Raw genomic sequence first — 10,583 nt, 5'->3', positions numbered from 1 at the left:
GCTCACCTTACTAGACCTGGATGGAGGTGGGTGGTACTTGGACTTCCCACAGGGCAGGGAACCCTGATTGCTCTTTGGGCTGACGAGGGAGGGAGATTTGATTGGGGGAGGGGGAGGGAAATGAGAGGCGGTGGTGGGGAAGAGACAGAAATCTTTAATAAATAAAAAAAATACTAGGAAGCTTAAACAGCAAATTTTTTGTCATAGTTTTAGAAGTTGGAAGTATAAGATCAAAGCCCAAGCAGATTCTTTATCTGAAGAGGCCTCCACCTTTCTTGCTTGTCATATAGCAGAGGAGAGAGAATCAGAGGCAGACACAGAGACACAGAAGGAGAAAGCTCTAAAGCATTCTTATGAATGCATTACCTTCGATCATGATATTTCACTACAATGACCATCTTACTCATTAAAAAAATCTCTTCTTTTAATATCATGACATAAATGGTGGGTGATTCCAATATATGGATTTGGGGAGTGATATAAAACATTTATTTTTTGTTTTTTAAGATAAGGTTTCTCTTTTTAGCCCTGGCTATCCCACAACTTGCTCTATAGACCAGGCTGACCTCAAACTCACAATTCAAACTGTTTAATCCTTAGCAATGACTCTCAGAAAATAGACACACTCATAAATGTGAAAGTAGATTGATTTCCCCCTTGAGTTGTGGGGAAAAGATATGGGGAGTTTCTCTACTTTAACTTCCATTGCCACCATAACTAGATTTAGAATCAACTAAGAGGTTACTAAAGCACATTTCTGGATATGTGAGTGCAAATATATGTCACAGTTGATAGATATATAATCTACATAATAAAATTCACAGTTACTAATTTAAATAAAGATAATGAAATTTTGAAGAAATTCCAAGAGTGTAAAAATGAGAACAGAGGCTCACTCTGAATGTGTCTAGCACCATTGCACAGCAGTGGTGAGTGGGGTTAAACACAAGCCCCCCGCGCCCCCTGCTTCCTAAATTGCCATGATGTGAACTGCTCGGATGGGCCTCTCATTGCCCACTATGATGGCTGGAATCCCATGAAACCGTAAGTGAAATAACTCTTTCCTCACTTCAGTTGCTTCAATGGATCTTTGGTGATTACAATAATGAAAATTACTAACACAAAGGAATACAGAATTTCTTTTTGTTTTTATGAAAAGCTTCTACAAAGAACAAACATGATGCTTGCGCCAGTACCACTAACCTGCTCATTTAAATTAATTAAAATAATGTTATATTGCATATTTTATCACTGCATTTAAACATGTTCCATAGGTGATTACATTCATGGGAGCGGTCAATTTTAAATACGTTTCAAATATTAAGAAATTAAACAGATAACATGCATTGCATACTATAAAAAACCACCTAGATAATGATTCATAATGTTATAGAATAATTTAGTAAGTTGTTACCAAGAATTTGAAAAAGTGATTTTAGAAAGATATTAATTACACCTTATATTTATCTCAAAGCATCCATCTTTGCATGTTTTTATATAAAATGAGGAAGCCATGGGAGGGAAAGCACAGATTATGCACCTGAAACAAACTTAAGCAGACTACATACTTGTAGATGAAGGTTTCAATCCTAAAGTAAAACCATGTTGATTAAAGTTTCTGTCCCGCCCAGTATCGCAGTACCCCCAAAATACACAGAGGCCTAAATTAATTATAAACTTGTTGGCCTATTAGCTCAGGCTTCTTATCAACTAACTCTTATATCTTAAATTAACCCACAATTCTTGTCTGTTTTAGACATGTGGCTTGGTACTTTTTATCAGTGAGGCATTCTCATTTTGCTTCCTCTGTGTCTCGGTGACAACTGCAGACTGAACCTTTCCTCTTCCCAGAATTCTCCTACTCTGGTTGACCCACCTATACTTCCTGCCTGGCTACTGGCCATCAGCATTTTATTAAACCAATACACATAACAAATCTTTATAGTATATAAGACCATTGTCCCACAGTAAAACTATTCCTCCACCAATTCCTGTTACCTACCAGAATTTTATAGGAAAAGTATTAAAGATGATTTCATGTCTTAGCCTTGGAGTTTGAAACAATATAGTTGTGTTTTAAAAATAAAGTCAAGTTAATGGGAGATGCCCCAGTGGTTAAAAGTACTGACTTTTCTTCCAGAGGACCCAGGTCCTATTCCCAGTACCCACATGCTATGTCACAACTGTAAGCAACTCCAGTTCCAGGGGATCTGATGCTTTCTTCTGGCCTCAGTGGCCACCAAGCATATGAACAGGTACACAGATATGCATGTACACAAAATACCCATACATGTAAAATTAAATTAATAAATTTCAAAAAGCCAAGAAAGGAAAATCAAATAACTTATTTTGAGATTTTTCTTCTTCTTAGGAATCAAAATTAATTAGGAGACTTAAAAGACAAGTCTGTTTTCTCCTGATGATTTTTACTTTACCTAAGATAAAAAGTAAAGTAGTGTAATTCTCAAGTATAAGCTTCTGCCAGGTTGCAAAACACAAGCTAATGAACTCTGGCACTGGAGCTTTTATAAGGAATTATAAAGAACATCTGCTTAATTCATTTTTATTCAGACATATAGAGTGTGTCAGTCATTATTTCCAGAATGAAAGAACCTGAAATACAGAAGGTGACCAATTCTATGATGTGAAATTAAAATAACTCTTTTAAGATTAGGAATATGGTTAGTGTGTTCCTGTGACTTTGAAAGTTAAATTTCTTTCTTTCATGAAACCCTCACAGTTTGTCTGTGAATATCAATGAATACCTTGCTTTAGGCTGATATGCATGGAAATGGTCTGAAATGAAAAACTGAGTCAGTAGCATCTGTCAGCAATGCTACACACACACACACACACACACACACACACACACACACTATTCACATCTCTCAAAACCTTACAGTGCTTAAAAAGAATCTTACAGAAGCTGAGTTAAAAGCAAAAATGAAACTTTCATTTTACCATTTTGTGAAAATTAAAAAATACATAATCACTTTAGTTTCTAATTTTGGAACTTAGAGAAAACCTAGACTGACTTATTATTTTAAAGAATACTGGGCCATAAGCTCTGGAGATGATTAATATTTCTCAGAAATTACTCAGAATGGTTTGATTAAAATTTTGTATGTATTACATGTATTTATATGTATTAAAATTTTATATGCTTCTTACTTCTAACTCTTGACTGTCAAGGACCAGGAGACTTCAGGATGGAAAGGCTGAGAAAAGCGTATTGTAACATTCTGACAGGCTTGATTTTCCTTCAGTATATAACTAGTCCTGGAATATAAAACTAGATTTAATATTTCCAAATAAGACTCTACTAAAGACACAAACTAAATATACAGATAGATTTAAAATCAATTCTGACCCACAGGACAACTATACTATTTCCTTACATTTGTTCATGGATATGAGGAGACGATACATGTTTTTCTTTTCTGTTACAAGTGACCAAACCAAATTAACTTATTATTTAAATAATTCACATGTGAGTATATCATATTTTTAAAAAGCAATTCATATTATTTATGATAATAATTTTCCATAACTTCATATCTGTACATATACATGTATATTCACAAAATCCACTTGGGTTGTGTTTCAAGAACCTTCTACATCTACATACAGTAACAATAGTTAGGCCTCTGGATGTCCAGTTTAGATTAGATACAACTTGGTGTGTGTGTGTGTGTGTGTGTGTGTGTGTGTGTATGTGTGTGTGTATTTGCACCCACGTGTTTGTATGTTGGTTCTCTTTACTTCCAGTCCTCCCAACATAATATTCCTATTGAATTATCTGGGAATTTTATACATGTACTCTGACCACCTTTTCTCCCATTCCTCCTAGGTCCACCCTTTTATCCTTGGATCCTCCCTCCCAAAAGAAAAAAAAATACACAAGTCTAATTTATATTACCTGTATACTCATTGGAGCATGGTCAAACTCCCAGTGGCCAGCCCCTTAAATGTAACTGAATCCTTGCCCCACACAGCCATCACCTGTGAAGAGCTACATTTCAGCATCTTTGTCCCAATTTTTAAGGACTCTCTTAAATTGTATTCTGTCTTAATGGTTTCTTCTTGGGGGAAGGGGCTGTCACAGAAACCTTCAGTGTCTCTCATTACCAATTATGAGTCAGCAATCATTACTGTAAATCATTTACCACTGTAAAAAAAAGCTTTACTGATTATATATAACAGTCATCAGCATCGCAGATCATGGACCTCCACATGCTTTCCAGCAGCAGCATGAAGTTCTCAGGCAGAAGCATGGTTCTTGAAATGGTAAATGAATGAGTGAGCAGTCAGTCCAGTGTTTCCAAATGGCAGTGGTTTTACATATTATTAGGATAAATACTTCAATCCAAACTTGTGCTGTGATCTAGGAACCGTTAAGGCATTTAATATGTGAATACTCTAACAAAAAAATAGAACTCACATTCAAACATTTGATGAAATTCAAAAGATGGTGATTTATGAATGAGCCAAATTGGACACTTTTCCAGTATCAGACTTTAAATGCCGGACTAAGAAATTGTTTGACTAGTAAATATTCCAGCTGCCTGAGACCATGTTGATGTCCATGAGCAGGGTGACTGCAGGAGACCATGTTGATGGTTGATGGTTGATTCATGCTGCCTCTGAAGACTGTGTTGATGTCTGTATTCCATGCTTCTGCCTCTAGGAAAAGAAAATGGCTAGTTTTTTATAATTAATGAAGCTTTGTTGTGGCACAAACTAGTCTGTTCTACTGTGCCAATTTCAGCATAATCATGCATCCTCATTATCACACACTAACTCATTAATCTATGAAATAAAATTTAGCATGGAATTTTCACTAATCTTTAATTATACAGAAAGAAAATAACTCATGACAAACAGAAATGTTATCTTAAAAAGTTAAACTGAGTAAACAAAATCCAGGTGGCTTATCAACTACAACATTCTAAACACAAATTTTAGAGACTGTTATTTTAAAATTTGATATTAAGATTCATTATTCAAACATCAACTTGTTTGTGAAGATTTTATTCTTGCCAAACTTAAGTATGATCATAAGCAAAAATGTAGAGGACACCATTTTAATCCAGAAGTGAGGCAAACCAATGACTACATAGGCGCTCCCTTTTAGAATAACTAAAACCAATAATGTCACAAAGGAGCATACAAAAATTTGGTCATCTTTACATAATCAATTTTCATAGACTTTTTTTAATAAAACACAACTCAAATTTTTGTGAATGTACGCAGACTATATACCAAAGTATATAATGCACATTCAAATGAGCAAACTATAAAATGTTCTAGATCAAGCCAGGCAGTGGTAGCACACACCTTTAATGCCAGCACTGGGAGGCAACGACAAGCAGATCTCTGAGTTTGAGGCCACCCTGGTCTACCAAGCAAATTCCAGGACAGCCAGAGATACACAGAGAAATGCTGTCTCAAAACAAACAAACAAACACAATTTCTAGATCAAATAATACAGATCTAAATAAAATTGGGGATGTATTATAATTATGCTGTAAATTTACTTAATAATAAAATAACTAAAATGCCCCATCTTCTTGAAAATTAAATATTAAAATGTGCCCAAGAAATAACTCATGATGGAAAGCCAAATCTTTTGGAAATAATTGTCCAACACATTAAGTCCTCCCTAATGTAGCTGATACAATGTATAAAGGAATATTAGATTATCAGAGAGTTTCTAGTAGAATATTACAGAAGCTGAGAAAGAAAAAATAAATCTAATTTGTAGAACAGAAAAAAAGTGTTAAGATAATTTAAAGAGGGGAGATGAAACAATATGTGATTAAGGACAAGTATAACAATATTAAGAAACATTCTATACTTAAAAATTACTCATTATCAAACCTGATTCAAACCTCTACATCTGAAGTTTTCAACAATATGTTCTTTCATACTTAGAAAAATAAACATAAATTATAAAAAATAAAAGACAGGTTCATACAGAGGAACAGAAAGAGAAGAAATGTGACCTGCCTCATTTTATAGGACCAGTAAATCAATAATACAAAATCTAAACAAGACATTACAAGGAAGAGTATAATAAAATTTTCTCTTTTCCCCAGATATGACATATTAAGATTAGCAAAGGCAGTAAGGAAGTGGGAATAATAAAACACAGGTATATAAAAGTGGTAAAGGGAATAATGGAGGGAAATTTAAATATGGAGGGTAAGGCAGACAAGGGGAAAATGTTGTAGAAGGCTGCTTGTTTGTTCCCGGCTGCCCAGAACTGAAATAACCACACAGAAACTGTATTAATTAAATAACTGCTTGGTCTATTAGCTCTAGCTTCTTATCTGCTAGGTCTTACATCCTAAACTAGCCCATCTCTATTAATCTGTGTATTTCCACGAGGCTGTGGCTTACCAGGTAAAGTTCCAGCATCTGTCTCTGACAGGATTACATGGCATCTCACTGACTCTGCCTTCTTTCTGCCAGAATTCAGTTTAATTTTCCCTGCCTAGCTCTACTCTACCCTGTCACGGGATTAAAACAGCTTCTTTTTTAACCAATGATATTTACAGCATATAGAGTGGAATACCACATCAGGGGAAGGGAAAGAATAACTAACACTTGAAGCACAAATAATAAAAACTCAGAGACAGACACTGAAGTCCAGCCCGAAGACCAGAAAAACAAAGCAGCCAGTCACTGGCTTTTACTTCAAACTCAGTTCAAAAATGGTGATCCCGACTCCAGGAAATCTCAGAAAGAGACTCAGACTGAGAGCTGTCTCCTCACATTTTTATAATCCTCTCTAGTTCTGGGATTAAGGGCATGCACCACTACCACCTGGTTTCTATGGAAAGCTAATGTGGCTACTGGGATTAAAGGTATGTGTCATTGCTGCCTGGTCATAAAGCTGGCCAGTGTAGCTATTGTGCTTTTCTGATCTTCTGGCAAGCTATAGTTATTAAAATGCAATAAAATGCCACTACAAACACTAAGGATGTATAAATAGAAAATCATTTTATAAGCTAACCAAAAATATAATTTCAAAAATGAGTTTGAAATGAGGAGATAACTTATCTAAGGGGGTCCCACAAGTCGTGTGTCTTAGTTGGGGCTTTTGTTTCTGTGATGAGGCACCATGATCATGTCAACTCTTACAAATGAAAACATTTAACTGGCACAGTCTATTATCTTCATGGTTGATAGCATGAATGTGTGGAGGTAGACATGGTGCTGGAGTTGTAGCTGAGAGTCCAATATCTTGTAAGCAAAAGGAAGTCAACTGAGACACTAGGTAGTATCCTGAGCATAAGAAAGCTCAAAGCCTGCTCCCACAATGACACACATCCTCCAATAGGGCCATACCCACTTCAATCAAGTTATACCTCCTAATAGTGCCATACCCTATAAGATGATGGGAGCCAATTACATTAAAACTACCACAACTATAGGCTATTAAATGAAAATACCAGTCAGGTCTAGAATTCTTCACTATGACCTGTTGGTCAAAGAGTTTCCAGAGGCCCTTGAATCAGTAGAGGACATTGTCATTACTCTTGGATACCCACTATCACTTGATAGCAAAACTCTGATGCTGAAAACACAGAATGCTTTGGTGACATGACTGAGACAAATAATACTAATACAGACTGGGAAATTTCCTATCTGCTGGCTAGCCTTCATAGTACCAGAAAATGTTATATAAACAGCTGGTGAGAAAAAAAAAACCACCAATAAATGAAACTAGCTGTGGACCCTATGAGCTACAACAATGACAGGCATGGCAAAAAATGTGCTCATTGCTGCAATATTGGCACGATTGTTATGCTGGTAATAACCCAATATCTAATTAGATTCTTGGAACTGCTCCACAAGTGGAAACTCATGCTTTGCTCTATAAAAACTGGCCAAGAATCTATGGCTGGAGAGGTCATAGACCCTCAGAGAGAACCCACTTCTCTTGTTTTGCTAGGTAGAGACTATGGTGTCCGTTGCCTTTTCAAAGAATGCCATATCTTTATTTCCATGAATTAGTAAAATGATGAACCTACATCAGAGCAGCTTCTTTGTACAGAAGACAGTGGTTAATAAAGAAATTCAAAAGTTGTCAAAATACAAATAATAAGTGACAACAGTACTTGATCCTGTTGTTCTTGGTCCTAAATAGCATATATATCACAGCACACACACACACACACAAACACACACACACACACACATACACACACACACACCCACGCACTTACGAGCTCACTACAGCTGTGTACCTGTGCAAGACTGATCCCATCACATTTTATTATGGAAGAGGAAAAAGTTCATAAGGTCTCACATTTCCTGAATGACAATGAGCAGTTTATAACAGCTGGAAAAAGCAGGGTCACTTTCTTCGGTAGTTTAGCCTCTCTTAAAGCATAGCATAAAAGTCCTTATGCCCATAGTTCCTCAGAAAAATCAGTAATGTTAAGTACACAGGACTGTCTTTCTGATGGAAAAACTGTAAAAGTAAACAAACAAATAACAACAACAAAACAAAAACTGTTCTTTCATTCAGAAAGTTGGGGATCAAAGGTGGTTAATAGCCTGGTGGTCTGCACTTTCTGTTGGGACAGGCTAAATCAAGCTCCTACAACCAGGACCGTAGGTTGCTAATAGCCCAGTAGCCTATTCGCAGTCTTTATGACTGAGGCCAGGCCAGACTCCTCTGTAGGCCCTTAAGCTAATACAGTAGCATATCTCTAGAACCTATCTTCATGGAAGAAATGGCATTTACCCTGAGTCAAGCTTTCATGTAATTATACTTCCTTGTGCACTGGGGATTGCATTATACCAGAAAACCTTTTTTTCCTCCAAATTATACTGTGTTTTAAATATGCTTGACAATGAACTACCTGACATAAGACTCTCTGAAACCTTGATCCAGGTTCACTGAGTCAATCTGAACTGAGTTTTCATTCTCATCTTTTTCTGGTTCTATTTCCTGTTTGAATACCTACAGAGACACCCTCATGGCCACTGCTAAGACGTGTTTACTCCTGCAAATAACCTTGCACTATGCTCATGCAGGCAGCACCATTACAGTTCAGAGGTCTCACAAACACAGAAGACATGAAGTAGGATGAAGACTCATTCAGCAGAGATTCAGTGGGAGGAGTAACAGGAATGAGGCAGGGTCACAGTGGATAAAAAGGACTAAAATTCATTACACATGTGTATGCCAATGTCAAAGAATATAAATAAATAAATAAATAAATAAATAAATAAATAAATAAATAAATAACAGTTAAAATAAAGCACTACACCAGCCGAAAAAGCAATGTCAAGTCTAAGAGCATATAGCAAAGACCGCAATTAAAGGATATTTATTTTATAAATATAAAATTAGTTATACTTAAGAGAAACTATCATTTGCAGCATTATTCACAAAAATGAAAGTCTATGGGTACAAATAAAACTTGGGATAAAATCCAGAAAAATCATACAAAATAATTAATTACTAAACATTGGATAGCAAATGACACAAAGTCATTTTATTAGCATCTTTATGCAGATCAATAAAAGAAGGAGAAAATGAGGTGTTGGAAAGGAAGAATATATTATTATTTTTGGCAATGATAGTATCTAGATGAAGTTTAGAAGTATCTGTTGACAAAGCAAAACCCAAGCAAAGCTCATTGCTAATGAAGTAAAGTTAATAATAATCTCTGGTTGTGGGGTGCGGCTAACTTCTGGAATAAAAAGATAATACATAATACACATTTTTCATCTAGTGCATTCTTTATCAAATTTTGTGTTTGTACTGAAATCTATTAATCTATGAACTTAGATTTCATACAAATTTCTGCAAACATAGTAAGCGGCACAAAATAGATTTCTACTTTAGACATTGAGTGAGCAACTGAGGTCATCACATGTCAAAGATAGTAATAGTTAGTACTAAAAATCAGGAAACATATTCTGAATTTGATTCTATTGTACAAACATAAATAAATGTTAGAAGATTGTTTACCTTGCTGAGAATCTATAACATGAGGTATCCGGTGCTCTGAACTTTTTGAGATGGCATATTCATGTTGTGTTTACACAATATATGTCCCAACACTTTTCAATTTGCTATTGTCTCAATTTTTCTTAATGATTACTTTTGTTCAAGATTTTTGGCACAGGCTTCTGGTTAAACTCTAATTCAAAAAGATTCTGAATTCATAGCAGCCATGCACCCAGATGATTACATGCCTGAAAACAGCATGCTTAGGGAGATAATATTGAACGCACATTGCATTTTTTCTTATATTCATGCAAGATCGACTCAGCCCGTCAAATGTTTAAATTTCAAAGGTAGACTTATGGTTCACACATATATTAAATCATGTGCACACATGATTCATAACAAAAGTCAACCCACTCCAGTGGGCCAGCAGCCATGAACAAATCACAGTTATGCCTGAATCTGAAGGACCACTCTTCTCATATATTGTTAACGATGAGATTACAAAGCCAGCAAAACACAGGAGATGAATGAGCAACCATAAAATATAAGATGTACGCTCCAGTAAGACTCAAAGTAATTGAAGGAAATTAGATCATGGTGGTACTTC

Source organism: Microtus pennsylvanicus, chromosome 8 (assembly GCF_037038515.1).
Source record: "Microtus pennsylvanicus isolate mMicPen1 chromosome 8, mMicPen1.hap1, whole genome shotgun sequence".
Classification (NCBI taxonomy): Eukaryota; Metazoa; Chordata; class Mammalia; order Rodentia; family Cricetidae; genus Microtus; species Microtus pennsylvanicus.
This window is presented reverse-complemented; position numbering follows the sequence as displayed.